Source organism: Pseudophryne corroboree, chromosome 5 (genome assembly GCF_028390025.1).
Source record: "Pseudophryne corroboree isolate aPseCor3 chromosome 5, aPseCor3.hap2, whole genome shotgun sequence".
Classification (NCBI taxonomy): Eukaryota; Metazoa; Chordata; class Amphibia; order Anura; family Myobatrachidae; genus Pseudophryne; species Pseudophryne corroboree.
The window spans coordinates 329,409,264-329,427,443 of NC_086448.1; the positions used below are offsets into that span (position 1 = coordinate 329,409,264).

An 18,180-nucleotide genomic window follows, 5' to 3' on the forward strand; every position below is an offset into this window, starting at 1 on the left:
AGTCATTGTTGTGATATTTTTCTCTACAAGCACTTATCTTTATTTGGCATGTTAAATACCTGTCAGATTAGGCAGTCACAATTTTCTGTGTATAATATAGCTCACCAATCTTAGTGAATATAGGGTAATTCTATTCCCTTTACACTGCCTGACCATACCTGCTTTATGCAGTATGTCACATCATATGTGTTTAATTTGCCTATATCCAAGCAATGGTCTTTTTGCCACAGACTCATAGATGTCTATGTACAATAAGAATGTATATTTAATTTATATTTTGCTCACGAACCCACCTGATGCTTTATTCCTTTATTTGTTATTTGCTCTCTGGATATCAACTATCTACCTAACTCCATAAGTTCCAATCCGTATACTTAATTCTTCTCTTAGCTTACTACTTTCTAGTGGACTCTCATCCCCGATCCAGGGTACACAACGCCACTGAGTGACAGTTGTTTTACCCTGCCTAACGTGGAAAGCAGATCCACGTACTGTACGGTTTATCTTTCCTAAATCTTTCATTTCATATATAGGTGCACTCTCATTGGTAGATAGCCTCTCTACTATCATACCACGCTGCTTATGCCCGATCTCGTCTGACCTTGGAAGCCAAACAGCGTCGGGCTGGGTCAGTGCCTTGAGAGGAGACTCCTTGGGAATACCCGGTGTTGTAGGGCAGGAACTATTCCCCTTCTTCTGAAGGGTGGACACCAACAGCAGTATCACCACTAATTGTATTTTTTCCCGCTTTCCTTTATCCTTTCTTCTCACATTTTCTCTAGCGTCAGGATATCATGATATACATTCCTAATATGTGCCATATGGTTCCACGGGCAATGAGTAAAGTGTACAGTATTGACCTAATCTAAGTGGTCTTTCTAAGACACAATACTTCTACTGACCTCCTCTTTCGGCCCCATTAATGCAGAACATCTGTACTGGTCAGGAGAAACGGGTGTCAGACTATTTAGTGTCTGCAGCCTTTCTAATTTTTCTCTCATGATTAACAGACCAGAACATTCTTAATATTTTTTCACATATCTTTCTTTTTTATTCTTACACCCTTTTGGATCGTAGATGGGTAATTGTTTTAATTTGGATTAATAAATATATGTTTTAACAAAATCTTTTTTTCAATTGAAGAATTTCTCTTCCTTTCTTAAGAGTGCGCCCACGCAAGAGCTTTCTCTCTCTCCCCTTGTCAGTACTTGTACTTTCTAGCTCTGGGCGCACCACCAACAGGGACTACAATTGAAAGGTTTTATTTTCCTTTCCAACAATTGTAACTGTCCACCTTTGGTTCTCTACTATTAGTTACAACTTATCATATACCAGTGCCTAGTCGCTCCTTTTTTTTTTATACTTTTTTTTTGATCCACAGTGAATGTACCAGTTTCCTATTTTAGTAGTACTGTCATTTAATTTTAGTGCTGTTGGGGAAAATAGGTCTCTTTATTAAATGGGAATTACTGTACATCAATTTAATGTCAGGGCCAGTTAGAATGAAATAGGTCTATTTACTAAACAAGTACTCAATGCTATTAATCATTGCTGGTTGAAGCATAATTATTACACAAGTGGCCAGGGCCACTGAGAATGGACACAGGGGGCATGGGTCAAATTATAGGAGGATTGCCACAGCACCTTAGAAAAATAGACTGTCCTGGAGACCACATTGCAGGCTCCGGTTGCCAAAACATGGGTGGGGGGTGGGATGGGGAAATGGGGGGGGGGGATTTGTTGCGCAGGGGAACATTTTCCTCCTCACCAGATCTGCAGAGAGGAACAATGCCCCACGTTGGGTTCCTCTAGTAGGTCTTGGCCCATGTAATCAGTAACCACTTTCCTCCCCATGTCAGCGCCACTGCATGTAGCCATTGATTACATGTGTAGACTGATTGAGGGCAGGGATATTTAAAGTTTTTACTATAATTTCTCGTGATATCCTATTTCCAAACAGGGCCCCACCATTCTAGGATCCAGACAAGCTGCAACATGCGTAGCAGCTGGTAAAGAAAGTTACACAGAAAAATCCCCACCACACTGCTGCAAACCAGTATGCAAATATATGGCTTATCAAGTACTTGTAAATGTGTGTAACTATAGTAAGTCATCTGTAGTTTATATACAATTATAAAGACAGATTTTGTTTCACTGGTTTACAGCAATGTGTTGTGGGATTTTTCTGTGTTAGTTTTCCTTTCTAGATCACCACTTCCTATCCCTGCACCTGCTGTCACTATTGATTGAGCAAGTTCCTTTTTGTGTCACTTAGTGAAAGCTGCAAGAAGAGGTAGTTGACAGCAGAACAGCCTGGCAACTCTCAGTCACATTTTTTGTGACTGTCCAGCTTGGTCAGGACTTTGGGCCTCATTCAGAGTTGTACACAAACTAGATAGTTGTCCCAAGGGGAAGGCCCACATTTCTTTGTGGATCCAACTTCTCCAGCCCTTTGCAGACAAACATATGGCTGGTTGGCACTATGATGTGGGACCCCATGCAGAGCTCCCCTTCCTATTGTGCCACTTGCCCTGACTAGTAAAGCCTAGTTCTGGTTAGTGGAAAATCAGTTGGGGGGAAGGGCTCTTCAGGTGGGAGAGCGACCTGGGATGGTGGGAAATCCCATTTGTTTTTTACTTCAGTAATTCAGTGGGATGTAATCCCGCTCTGAATATGCTGTTATCCACCTGGGATTGCAATTCCAACCATTAGTAAATTTCCCTCATTGTATGCTGGATACCTGTATGATGTGTCTGTATGATGTTTCTCTCTATGCAATTATGTATTACTATGTTTTAATCATTAATATTTGCATTTATATGATATTAATTATCATTAAAACAATTTCCACTCATTTTATTTAGTCTCAGATCAGAGCCAGCACAGGGATTTTCTTATTTCAGTTTGATTATTATTTTCTTGAAGCTTTGGTGTGCCTCATTCATCCAGGTGAGACACTTTTCTGAGAACTGGAATAGCTTCCCATCAGAGGTGGTAGACGTTAATGCAGTAGAGCAAATGAAACATGTTCAAGGATAGATATAAGGATATTATGGCTAGAGATGTGCACCGGAAATTATTCAGGTTTTGTGTTTTGGTTTTGGACTCGGTTCCACGGCCGTGTTTTGGATTTGGACGCGTTTTGGCAAAACCTCCCTGAAACTTTTTTGTTGGATTCTGGTGTGTTTTGGATTCTGGTGTTTTTAAAAAAAAAAAACCTCAAAAACAGCTTCAATCATAGAATTTGGGGGTAATTTTGATCCCATAGTATTATTAACCTCAATAACCATAATTTCCACTAATTTCCAGTCTATTCTGAACACATCACACCTCACAATATTATTTTTAGTCCTAAAATTTGCACCGAGGTCGCTGGATGACTAAGCTAAGCAACCCAAGTGGCCGGCACAAACACCTGGCCCATCTAGGAGTGGCACTGCAGTGTCATACAGGATGGCACTTAAAAAAATTGTCCCCAAACAGCACATGATGCAAAGAAAAGAGAAACAGAGGTGCACTGTGGTCGCTGGATGGCTATACTAAGCGACACAAGCACCTCAATATCACAGGAATTATTTGTTCTAATCAATGGTATTATTGGTCCAAATCACTGGAAGAAAATGACAAAATCACAGGAATTATTCGTTATAATCAATGGCATTATTGGTCCAAATCACTGGAAGAAAATGACAAAATCACTGGAATTATTTGTTCTAATCAACGGTATTATTGGTCCAAATCACTGGAAGAAAATGACAAAATCACTGGAATTATTCGTTCTAATCAATGGTATTATTGGTCCTAATCACTGGAAGAAAATGACAAAATCACAGGAATTATTTGGCAAGATCACTGTAATTAATAATTATAAATCACTGATATTAATTGGTAAAATCTCGCTATCGCTTGCCTAGTGAAGTGGAATCTAGATGGGATTTTGTACCGGGGACACAATAACTTCATCAATTGTCTAAATCCCACTGCACTAATGGCGGAAAACGGGTACACGTCTATCAGCGCACTGATTATACTGAGAAATGATTATACTGATCACTGATGATACTACGGAGAACTGACACTGAGCAGCGAGAACAGCACTGGACAATTGTACTGTAGTATACTGGTCACCACAATGCAGCACTGACACTGAGCACAGATATTAAGCACTGATCAGGATACTAGTAGTAACACAGAGCTGCAAGATACAGCAATGGCCTACTGTACTTAACTACTATAATATACTGGTGGTCACCACAATGCAGCATACTGAGCACAGATATTACCAGGTGTATCTCACACATCGCTCAGTACAGATTACAGGATGTATAATCACCAGGTGTATAACACACGTCGCACAGTACAGTATACAGAGTGTATAATTAATTACCAGGTGTATCACACACATCGCACAGTACAGTATATAGGGTGTATAATCCCCAGGTGTATCACACACATCGCACAGTACAGTATATAGGGTGTATAATCCCCAGGTGTATCTCACACATCGCTCAGTACAGTATACAGGGTGTATAATTAATTACCAGGTGTATCACACACATCGCACAGTACAGTATATAGGGTGTATAATCCCCAGGTGTATCTCACACATCGCTCAGTACAGTATACAGGGTGTATAATTAACTACCAGGTGTATCACACACATCGCACAGTACAGTATATAGGGTGTATAATCCCCAGGTGTATTTCACACATCGCTCAGTACAGTATACAGGGTGTATAATTAATTACCAGGTGTATCACAAACATTGCACAGTACAGTATATAGGGTGTATAATCCCCAGGTGTATCTCACACATCACTCAGTACAGTATACAGGGTGTATAATTAATTACCAGGTGTATCACAAACGTTGCACAGTACAGTGTAAAGGGTGTATAATCGCCAGGTGTATCACACGCCCCACAGTACAGTATACAGGTTGTATAATCCCCAGGTGTATCTCACACATCACTCAGTACAGATTACAGGATGTATAAAATCACCAGGTGTATAACACACGTCACACAGTACAGTATACATACTGGTCACTACAATGCAGCAGATATTGAGCACTAATCAGGATACCAGAAGTGACACAGAGCTGCAAGATACAGCAATGGCCTACTGTACTGTACTATATGTATACTGCTGGTCACCAAAATGCTGCACTGTCCTACTATATACTGCTCACAATAATGCAGCACAGATATGTATATTATACTTGACACAGAGCTGCAAGATACAGCAATGGCCTACTGTACTGTACTACTATAATTATATACTGGTGGTCCCCACAATGCAGCACACTGAGCACAGATATTTGCAGCACACTGAGCACAGATATGGAGCGTTTTCAGGCAGAGAACGTAGATATTTTCAGCACACTGAGCACAGATATTTGCAGCACACTGAGCACAGATATTTGCAGCACACTGAGCACAGATACAAAGCTTTTCAGGGAGAGAATGCAGCCACGTCCTCTCCGTTCAATCTCCAATGCACGAGTGAAAATGGCGGCGACACGTGGCTCTTTATATAGAATACGAATCTCGCGAGATTCTGGCAGCGGGATGATGACGTTCGGGCACGTTCGGGTTAACCGAGCAAGGCGGGAAGATCCGAGGCTGCCTCGGAACCGTGTAAAATAGGTGAAGTTCGGGGGGGTTCGGATCCCAAAGAACCAAACCCGCTCATCTCTAATTATGGCAAATAAATAATTATCAAATATGGTTTGAAGTAGTGATGTGCACCGGACATTTTTCGGGTTTTGTGTTTTGGTTTTGGATTCGGTTCCGCGGCCGTGTTTTGGATTCGGACGCGTTTTGGCAAAACCTCACCGAAATTTTTTTTGTCGGATTCGGGTGTGTTTTGGATTCGGGTGTTTTTTTCAAAAACCCCTAAAAAACAGCTTAAATCATAGAATTTGAGGGTCATTTTGATCCCATAGTATTATTAACCTCAATTACCATAATTTCCACTCATTTCCAGTCTATTCTGAACACCTCACAATATTATTTTTAGTCCTACAATTTGCACCGAGGTCGCTGGATGGCTAAGCTAAGCGACACAAGTGGCCGACACAAACACCTGGCCCATCTAGGAGTGGCACTGCAGTGTCAAGACAGGATGGCACTTCAAAAAAATTGTCCCCAAACAGCACATGATGCAAAGAAAAAAAGAGGCGCACCAAGGTGGCTGTTTGACTAAGCTAAGCGACACAAGTGGCTGACACAAACACCTGGCCCATCTAGGAGTGGCACTGCAGTGTCAGGCAGGATGGCAGATTTAAAAAATAGTCCCCAAACAGCACATGATGCAAAGAAAAAAAGAGGCGCACCAAGGTGGCTGTTTGACTAAGCTAAGCGACACAAGTGGCCGACACAAACACCTGGCCCATCTAGGAGTGGCACTGCAGTGTCAATCAAGACAGGATAGCACTTCCAAAAAATTGTCCCCAAACAGCACATGATGCAAAGAAAAAAAGAGGCGCAACAAGGTGGCTGTTTGACTAAACTAAGCGACACAAGTGGCCGACACAAACACCTGGCCCATCTAGGAGTGGCACTGCAGTGTCAATCAAGACAGGATGGCACTTCCAAAAAATTGTCCCCAAACAGCACATGATGCAAAGAAAAAAAGAGGCGCACCAAGGTGGCTGTTTGACTAAGCTAAGCGACACAAGTGGCCGACACAAACACCTGGCCCATCTAGGAGTGGCACTGCAGTGTCAGGCAGGATGGCCGATTTAAAAAATAGTCCCCAAACAGCACATGATGCAAAGAAAAAAAGAGGCGCACCAAGGTGGCTGTTTGACTAAGTTAAGCGACACAAGTGGCCGACACAAACACCTGGCCCATCTAGCAGTGGCACTGCAGTGTCAATCAAGACAGGATGGCACTTCCAAAAAATTGTCCTCAAACAGCACATTATGCAAAGAAAAAAAGAGGCGCACCAAGGTGGCTGTTTGACTAAGCTAAGCGACACAAGTGGCCGACACAAACACCTGGCCCATCTAGGAGTGGCACTGCAGTGTCAATCAAGACAGGATGGCACTTCAAAAAAATTGTCCCCAAACAGCACATGATGCAATGAAAAAAAGAGGCGCACCAAGGTGGCTGTTTGACTAAGCTAAGCGACACAAGTGGCCGACACAAACACCTGGCCCATCTAGGAGTGGCACTGCAGTGTCAATCAAGACAGGATGGTACTTCCAAAAAATTGTCCCCAAACAGCAAATGATGCAAAGAAAAAAAGAGGCGCACCAAGGTGGCTGTTTGACTAAGTTAAGCGACACAAGTGGCCGACACAAACACCTGGCCCATCTAGGAGTGGCACTGCAGTGTCAATCAAGACAGGATGGCACTTCCAAAAAATTGTCCCCAAACAGCACACGATGCAAAGAAAAATTAAAGAAAAAAGAGGTGCAAGATGGAATTGTCCTTGGGCCCTCCCACCCACCCTTATGTTGTATAAACAGGACATGCACACTTTAACGAACCCATCATTTCAGCGACAGGGTCTGCCACACGACTGTGACTGAAATGACTGGTTGGTTTGGGCCCCCACCAAAAAAGAAGCAATCAATCTCTCCTTGCACAAACTGGCTCTACAGAGGCAAGATGTCCACCTCATCATCATCCTCCGATTCCTCACCCCTTTCACTGTGAACATCCCCCTCCTCACAGATTATTTATTCGTCCCCACTGGAATCCACCATCTCAGGTCCCCGTGTACTTTCTGGAGGCAATTGCTGCTTGTGAATGTCTCCACGGAGGAATTGATTATAATTCATTTTGATGAACATCATCTTCTCCACATTTTCTGGAAGTAACCTCGTACGCCGATTGCTGACAAGGTGAGCGGCTGCACTAAACACTCTTTCGGAGTACACACTGGAGGGAGGGCAACTTAGGTAGAATAAAGCCAGTTTGTGCAAGGGCCTCCAAATTGCCTCTTTTTCCTGCCAGTATATGTAGGGACTGTCTAACGTGCCTACTTGGATGCGGTCACTCATATAATCCTCCACCATTCTTTCCATGGTGAGAGAATCATATGCAGTGACAGTAGATGACATGTCAGTAATCATTGGCAGGTCCTTCAGTCCGGACCAGATGTCAGCAGTGGCACTCGCTCCAGACTGCCCTGCATCACCGCCAGCGGGTGGGCTAGGAATTCTTAGCCTTTTCCTCGCACCCCCAGTTGCGGGAGAATGTGAAGGAGGAGATGTTGACGGGTCACGTTCCGCTTGACTTGACAATTTTCTCACCAGCAGGTCTTTGAACCTCTGCAGACTTGTGTCTGCCGGAAAGAGAGATACAACGTAGGTTTTAAATCTAGGATCGAGCACGGTGGCCAAAATGTAGTGCTCTGATTTCAACAGATTGACCACCCGTGAATCCTGGTTAAGCGAATTAAGGGCTCCATCCACAAGTCCCACATGCCTAGCGGAATCGCTCTGTTTTAGCTCCTCCTTCAATGTCTCCAGCTTCTTCTGCAAAAGCCTGATGAGGGGAATGACCTGACTCAGGCTGGCAGTGTCTGAACTGACTTCACGTGTGGCAAGTTCAAAGGGTTGCAGAACCTTGCACAATGTTGAAATCATTCTCCACTGCGCTTGAGTCAGGTGCATTCCCCCTCCTTTGCCTATATCGTGGGCAGATGTATAGGCTTGAATGGCCTTTTGCTGCTCCTCCATCCTCTGAAGCATATAGAGGGTTGAATTCCACCTCGTTACCACCTCTTGCTTCAGATGATGGCAGGGCAGGTTCAGGAATGTTTGGTGGTGCTCCAGTCTTCTGTACGCGGTGCCTGAATGCCGAAAGTGGCCCGCAATTCTTCGGGCCACCGACAGCATTTCTTGCACGCCCCTGTCGTTTTTTAAATAATTCTGCACCACCAAATTCAATGTATGTGCAAAACATGGGACGTGCTGGAATTTGCCCAGATGTAATGCACGCACAATATTGGTGGCATTGTCCTATGTCACAAATCCCCAGGAGAGTCCAATTGGGGTAAGCCATTCTGCGATGATCTTCCTCAGTTGCCGTAAGAGGTTGTCAGCTGTGTGCCTATTCTGGAAAGCGGTGATACAAAGCGTAGCCTGCCTAGGAACGAGTTGGCGTTTGCGAGATGCTGCTACTGGTGCCGCCGCTGCTGTTCTTGCTGCGGGAGGCAATACATCTACCCAGTGGGCTGTCACAGTCATATAGTCCTGAGTCTGCTCTGCTCCACTTGTCCACATGTCCGTGGTTAAGTGGACATTGGGTACAACTGCATTTTTTAGGACACTGGTGAGTCTTTTTCTGAGGTCTGTGTACATTTTCGGTATCGCCTGCCTAGAGAAATGGAACCTAGATGGTATTTGGTACCGGGGACACAGTACCTCAATCAAGTCTATAGTTGCCTCTGAATTAACGATGGATACCGGAACCACGTTTCTCACCGCCCAGGCTGCCAAGGCCTGAGTTATCTGCTTTGCAGCAGGATGACTGCTGTGATATTTCATCTTCCTCGCAAAGGACTGTTGGACAGTCAATTGCTTACTGGAAGTAGTACAAGTGGTCTTCCGACTTCCTCTCTTGGATGACGATCGACTCCCAGCAGCAACAACAGCAGCGCCAGCAGCAGTAGGCGTTACACTCAAGGATGCATCGGAGGAATCCCAGGCAGGAGAGGACTCGTCAGACTTGACAGTGACATGGCCTGCAGGACTATTGGCTTTCCTGGGTAAGGAGGAAATTGACACTGAGGGAGTTGGTGGTGTGGTTTGCAGGAGCTTGGTTACAAGAGGAAGGGATTTAGTGGTCAGTGGACTGCTTCCGCTGTCACCCAAAGTTTTTGAACTTGTCACTGACTTATGATGAATGCGCTGCAGGTGACATATAAGGGAGGATCTTCCGAGGTGGTTAACGTCCTTACCCCTACTTATTACAGCTTGACAAAGGCAACACACGGCTTGACACCTGTTGTCCGCATTTGTGTTGAAATAATTCCACACCGAAGAGCTGATTTTTTTGTATTTTGACCAGGCATGTCAATGGCCATATTCCTCCCATGGACAACAGGTGTCTGCCCGGGTGTCTGACTTAAACAAACCACCTCACCATCAGAATCCTCCTTGTCAATTTCCTCCCCAGCGCCAGCAACACCCATATCCTCATCCTGGTGTACTTCAACAGTGACATCTTCAATTTGACTATCAGGAACTGGACTGCGGGTGCTCCTTCCAGCACTTGCAGGGGGCGTTCAAATGGTGGAAGGCGCAAGCTCTTCCCGTCCAGTGTTGGGAAGGTCAGGCATCGCAACCGACACAATTGGACTCTCCTTGGGGGTTTGTGATTTAGAAGAACGCACAGTTCTTTGCAGTGCTTTTGCCAGCTTGTCTTTTCTTTTTTCTAGCGAGAGGATGAGTGCTTCCATCCTCATGTGAAGCTGAACCACTAGCCATGAACATAGGCCAGAGCCTCAGCCGTTACATGCCACTCCGTGTCGTAAATGGCATATTGGCAAGTTTACGCTTCTCCTCAGACGCTTTTAATTTTGATTTTTGGGTCATTTTACTGAACTTTTGTGTTTTGGATTTTACATGCTCTCTACTATGACATTGGGCATCGGCCTTGGCAGACGACGTTGATGGCATTTCATCGTCTCGGACATGACTAGTGGCAGCAGCTTCAGCACGAGGTGGAAGTGGATCTTGATCTTTCCCTTTAACCTCCACAGTTTTGTTCTCCATTTTTTAATGTGTGGAATTATATGCCAGTATCAATAGCAATGGCCTACTACTATATTTACTGCGCAAAACTAAAATGCACCACAGGTATATAATGTAGATGGATGGATAGTTTACTTAATGGATGACGAGTGACGACACAGAGGTAGGTACAGCAGTGGCCTACCGTACTGCTATATATAGTATACTGGTGGACACTGTGTCAGCAAACTGCAAAACTAAAATGCACCACAGGTATAGAATGTAGATGGATAATAGTATACTTAATGGATGAAGAGTGACGACACAGATGTAGGTACAGCAGTGGCCTACCGTACTGCTATATATAGTATACTGGTGGACACTGTGTCAGCAAACTGCAAAACTAAAATGCACCACAGGTATAGAATGTAGATGGATAGTATACTTAATGGATGATGAGTGACGACACAGAGGTAGGTACAGCAGTGGCCTACCGTACTGCTATATATAGTATACTGGTGGACACTGTGTCAGCAAACTGCAAAACTAAAATGCACCACAGGTATAGAATGTAGATGGATAATAGTATACTTAATGGATGACGAGTGACGACACAGAGGTAGGTACAGCAGTGGCCTACCGTACTGCAGACCCATCTGGAGAAACAACAGACTATTTTGATTCAATAGCCCCGGAGTATAGCTTATATGAACTACTCTGAATGGTGAATGGAGCTGTCATTCACCTCTTTCCCACATGATGTCAACACGGACCAAGCAATCTCTGATGAGGATTAAAGGAGATTGGTATTGGCTACTCAGGCTATCAATCAACGCTATGGCCAATCACAGTATATATTTGGAATGAGATGTCCGTGCATTAGGGGAAGAACGGAACTGTTAGGTGGTATTGCCTGTCAATCAGAAGGGATGGGCGCTGACTGGTTCATTTGTCCGTTATAATGCCCTTCCGCCCGGCGCTCGGGTTCACCTCGTTAAAGCTCATATGCGAAATGCACATTGGTTAGCACGCCATCCACCTTCTGGGTGCCGTGTTTTTTAAATGATCACACTGTCTCCATACACTAAATTGAAATGTGCAATTATTGATATAATCTGATATCCGGGGCACCGGATAAACGTACCGTAGGACGTTACTAGATATTAAATAAGTGTTGTCTCCCTCTCACCAGGGATTTAGTAAGGCTAATCTGGGCATAGTTGAGAGAACGAGCATGATATAATGCACTATTGCTTATTACGGCAATGAACAATAAGACACGCAGCTAACTGACATCTAATCTCCGTTCTCATTCAGTCAGTCTAAAAGGGTTAACCCACAGAAACAGAAAACTCAATTTCTATGTATAGAAAAGACTGCATATTGTGCTAAACGGCATTCGCAGGAGAATGTAACCAGTAGTACATGCTTTGGACACATTGTAAATCAGCCAGGTTACGATAGCACTGACACGGCTGAATTTGAAACATTTGTTGCGGATCACTGAATACATGGATCTACTGTCTGCACAACACGTTAGTGACACTTTGTATTGCAGTAAGACCATTCTAGCCTGATTCAATCAGCCGTAGATTACATACTGTATTAAGTGATATAGATCTAATACTGGGAGCGCATACCATCGAGATCCTCTGATTCAGCAATATTATTACGGCTTGTTTGTGCTGCTTCTTATCAATTACATACAGGAGCAGGGAAATTGAGGATAATTTACTTACTCCCAGGTACTGTGGAAGGCTATGCTCGAATAGGATTAACCCCCTAACTGACGTGTGTGAATGCATGTTATATGAGAATATCTATGTAAGTGATTTCGTTCTGCACAAGGGAAGTGTTCAGATCATATCGCTGCAGTGCCCTAGTTTTTCACACAAACCTTACATGGTGGGAATATGTCCTGTTGGGAATATACTTAGAATTTTAGAAAGTTGGGACCACATAAATAAAAATCGCTATGTATTGAGATAGGGTCACTCTAACAATCCCTCTACATTAGCAGTTGTCACAAGTGGTTCAGAACTGTATCCACTTAGGGTATCAATACGTGAATTGCTGATTATGATCACTGTATCCTGTGATCAATAGTGGAATCCTCTATTAAATTATCCCAACAGTAAGCCTAAATATCCCAAGGAGGGGAGCACACAATTTATGTATACAACCCTATAGGTCAATATTGACAATAAGCACAATGATAAAGTTGTATAATTATTACAAGAGAGAATTATCTAGCTGACTGATCATATTCGAGACTAGTGTGTGTTCTAATTTTATCTTTTGATTTTTTCTTATGCACTATTCACTATTTCACATATTCTCTTTGAATACTTTGCTAGCTATCCACTATTAGTATTTTAAACTAATTATAATAAAGGTTATGTTTTATAGGGAGTTGTCCCATACCCAGATTCAGATTTTCCATTACAGTAAGTTACAGATGAGTGCCCCAATGTGGAATACCTTTTCTTTTTGTGTTTTAATTAAACTAAAATGCACCACAGGTATAGAATGTAGATGGATAATAGTATACTTAATGGATGACGAGTGACGACACAGAGGTAGGTACAGCAGTGGCCTACCGTACTGCTATATATAGTATACTGGTGGACACTGTGTCAGCAAACTGCAAAACTAAAATGCACCACAGGTATAGAATGTAGATGGATAGTATACTTAATGGATGACGAGTGACGACACAGAGGTAGGTACAGCAGTGGCCTACCGTACTGCTATATATAGTATACTGGTGGACACTGTGTCAGCAAACTGCAAAACTAAAATGCACCACAGGTATAGAATGTAGATGGATAATAGTATACTTAATGAATGACGACACAGAGGTAGGTACAGCAGTGGCCTACCGTACTGCTATATATAGTATACTGGTTGACACTGTCAGCAAACTGCAAAACTAAAATGCACCACAGGTATAGAATGTAGATGGATAATAGTATACTTAATGGATGACGAGTGACGACACAGAGGTAGGTACAGCAGTGGCCTACCGTACTGCTATATATAGTATACTGGTGGACACTGTGTCAGCAAACTGCAAAACTAAAATGCACCACAGGTATAGAATGTAGATGGATAATAGTATACTTAATGGATGACGAGTGACGACACAGAGGTAGGTACAGCAGTGGCCTACCGTACTGCTATATATAGTATACTGGTGGACACTGTGTCAGCAAACTGCAAAACTAAAATGCACCACAGGTATAGAATGTAGATGGATAGTATACTTAATGGATGACGAGTGACGACACAGAGGTAGGTACAGCAGTGGCCTACCGTACTGCTATATATAGTATACTGGTGGACACTGTGTCAGCAAACTGCAAAACTAAAATGCACCACAGGTATAGAATGTAGATGGATAGTATACTTAATGAATGACAACACAGAGGTAGGTACAGCAGTGGCCTACCGTACTGCTATATATAGTATACTGGTGGACACTGTCAGCAAACTGCAAAACTAAAATGCACCACAGGTATAGAATGTAGATGGATAATAGTATACTTAATGGATGACGAGTGACGACACAGAGGTAGGTACAGCAGTGGCCTACCGTACTGCTATATATAGTATACTGGTGTACACTGTCAGCAAACTGCAAAACTAAAATGCACCACAGGTATAGAATGTAGATGGATAGTATACTTAATGGATGACGAGTGATGACACAGAGGTAGGTACAGCAGTGGCCTACCGTACTGCTATATATAGTATACTGGTGGACACTGTGTCAGCAAACTGCAAAACTAAAATGCACCACAGGTATAGAATGTAGATGGATAATAGTATACTTAATGGATGACGAGTGACGACACAGAGGTAGGTACAGCAGTGGCCTACCATACTGCTATATATAGTATACTGGTGGACACTGTGTCAGCAAACTGCAAAACTAAAATGCACCACAAGTATAGAATGTAGATGGATAGTATACTTAATGAATGTCGAGTGACGACACAGAGGTAGGTACAGCAGTGGCCTACCGTACTGCTATATATAGTATACTGGTGGACACTGTGTCAGCAAACTGCAAAACTAAAATGCACCACAGGTATAGAATGTAGATGGATAGTATACTTAATGGATGACGAGTGACGACACAGAGGTAGGTACAGCAGTGGCCTACCATACTGCTATATATAGTATACTGGTGGACACTGTCAGCACACTGCAAAACTAAAATGCACCACAGGTATAGAATGTAGATGGATAATAGTATACTTAATGGATGACGAGTGACGACACAGAGGTAGGTACAGCAGTGGCCTACCGTACTGCTATATATAGTATACTGGTGGACACTGTGTCAGCAAACTGCAAAACTAAAATGCACCACAGGTATAGAATGTAGATGGATAATAGTATACTTAATGGATGACGACACAGAGGTAGATACAGCAGTGCACTCTGCACTGTACTCCTCCTATATAATATTAATTATACTGGTGGTCCCCAGTCCCCACAATAAAGCAGCACACTGAGCACAGATATGGAGTGTTTTTCTTCAGGCAGACAACGTATACTGGTGGTCACTGTCAGCAAAACTCTGCACTGTACTCCTGCTATCAGGGCCGGCAACAGAAATCTCGGGGCCCGGTACACTGATACCTCTGGGGCCCCCCTCTTCCCTCCAACCACCTCCCCCCCCCTCCCCGGATACCAGACCCGCACATCCGTCCCTTGCATGTGCCAATAAATGTATTGCAATATAGGTGTATTGTTCAGGTGTACACAAAGAAATAGAGAATTTGACGGCAGATAAGAACCACTTGACCCATTTAGTCTGCCCTAAACACGTGTACACACACTGATTTAGACACAGTATATCTTTGGAGTGTGGGAGGACACTCAAGTACCCAGAGGAAACCCACACAAGCATGGGGAGAATATACAAACTCCACACAGTTAGGGATGTTACTATACATACAGTACACTGCACTACTGCTGAGCAAAGTGGACCGTAATATATTATCTGCACTTTGAATAGAAGTCCTCTACCAGTGAAATTAGTATTTGTTATTAATATTGTTGAATTGCTGGCATAATGTTATTTAATTCTAAAATAACATGCCGACAATTCAACAATATTAATAAAAACCACTAATGTCACTGCTATCAGGTAGAGACGTTCTATTGAAAATGCAGATAGTGTTATAGCATATCCTCAGCAGTAGTGCAGTATATTTTTATTACATTGCATATTGAATGTTTTTTTAAATATTATAAAAAAAAAACAGATAATATTCACTATGCACTTTAATAAAAATATGCTGCATTACTTTGAAATAGCATTGCATTGTGAATATTATCTGACTGGTTTGTTTGTTTTTTAAAACATTGTATGCTCTGGCTCATGAGAGACACTGCGTGACAGCGTTTCCACACTCTGACTGCTGTCACTTACCAAAATACCACTGCTATCCTCCAGTTCCAAGCTGCCTGGGCTGTTTCTCCTGCAGTCCAGTGTTTCTCCTGGGCACTGGACTGGGCTCCTCTTAGGACCGTCGCCACTGCAAAGACTGAAGTGAACTGTGAAAGGCGGGGAGTAAGTGAAGGGTGTAGCGTCGTATGGATGCGTCATGTGATATCTACGCACACAGTGGGACACGGACAGGTGACTGTGGGCAGTGGCTGGGTTACCGCCGCAGAGAGGGGGGGGGGCGGTTCCACCGACGGAGTTATCAACTATACAGTGCCACAGCTCTCTTCCGGCCAGCGCAATCCGTTTAAATTATACCCCATACTACGTGTTGCACTGCCACAGCTTGATGCCATGGTTGATGCCCAGATCCTTGGGGCCCCTCACAACGTCGGGGTCCGGTACGGGTGTCCCCTTTGACCCCCCCTGTCGCCGGGCCTGCCTGCTATAGCTGCTCCCCAGTCCCCACAATTAAGCAGTGTGAGCACTCAGCACAGATATATTATGCAGCACACTGAGCACAGATATGGTATGGAGCGTTTTTTTTCAGGCAGAGAACGGATAAAAACTGGTGGTCACTTATCAGCAAAACTCTGCACTGTACTCCTCCTAACAGCTGCTCCCCAATCCTCCCCACAATTAAGCAATAAACCAATCAACTTCTAGTTCTACAATAAACGGAGAGGACGCCAGCCACGTCCTCTCCCTATCATCTCCAATGCACGAGTGAGAAAATGGCGGCGACGCGCGGCTGCTTATATAGAATCCGAATCTCGCGAGAATCCGACAGCGGGATGATGACGTTCGGGCGCGCTCGGGTTAGCCGAGCAGGGCGGGAAGGTTCTAACCTGCCTCGAACCCGTGTAAAAAAGGTGAAGTTCGGGGGGGTTCGGTTTCCGAGAAACCGAACCCGCTCATCACTAGTTTGAAGCTACCATAAGGATAAAAAAGGGGCAGAATGGATGGGCCAAGTGATTCTTATATGCCTTCAAAATCAAATTCGAACAAGGGATTTTTGTGTCAAGCCCTGTGTGTCTCAAAAGCTTAATATAATGTTATACAGAATGGAAGCTACAATGAAAGGGTTTCCAACCACAGTCCTAAAGGCACACGAACAGTAAAGATTTTAAGGATAACCATACAGGTGACTTATAGTAATCAATACCTCAGTTATTTTGATTTAACCATCTGTGATCTAGCATGGATATCACTAAAACCTGGACTGTAAATGTGCCATGAGGACTAAGGTTGGGAAACACTGCTGTAATATGATAAATTCTATAATGTGCATACAGTAGGGAACAATATTATACTAATATGTTAGTGATCAATTACACAGTTAAAACTTTTTATACAATTTATGTTCTAATCCAGATATTCTTGGCATGTATAAAGTATGGTTTGTAGTATACTGTATTTAGTGTTCTAAATTTTTATCTTATTATATTTTCCTCTAAAAATATACTCAAAATATATATTTGTTTTACAGCAGGTAAGTTTCAAGCTTCATGAGGATATGTACAATTTACTTTGTGAAGATGAAAGATTTCTGATGCTGTTTTTACAATGGACACCAGAAGGTAGCTTTCTACCAGTTTTTGCTTTTCTTGCAATTTTCCAAAATAGAATTCTGTATTTACATCTGAAACACAATAGGGATGCACAAAACAAATGGTTTCAATTTTATGACAGAAACAGTGGAAAAATAATTTCTGACAATGAACTACAATCAAATGTTCTGCTGAGGCACCAATATTCCCATTGTACTGCCCTTTTGAAAATAAGTTTTGACATATTATGTTTATCTATAAGTCCTTACTACTTACACTATGTTATTAAATCATGTATACAATTCTGATTAATAATATATTATAAAATGTATACTACAGATAATATAAAGAAATAAACATATCTACAAGTATATATATTTTATTAAAAATGTATAAGTTTGTGCACCAAGAACAGATCCTTTTCTTTCCCCCCCTTTTTTTGCTATATACAGTATGTATGTATGTATATATATATA

General features: G+C 42.8%; 1 pseudogene; it reads left to right on the forward strand.

Annotated features, from left to right (window-relative positions):
- The first annotated feature begins 558 nt into the window (after positions 1-558).
- On the forward strand, positions 559-677 carry LOC134930261 (5S ribosomal RNA; annotated as a pseudogene).
- The last annotated feature ends 17,503 nt before the right edge of the window (positions 678-18,180 follow it).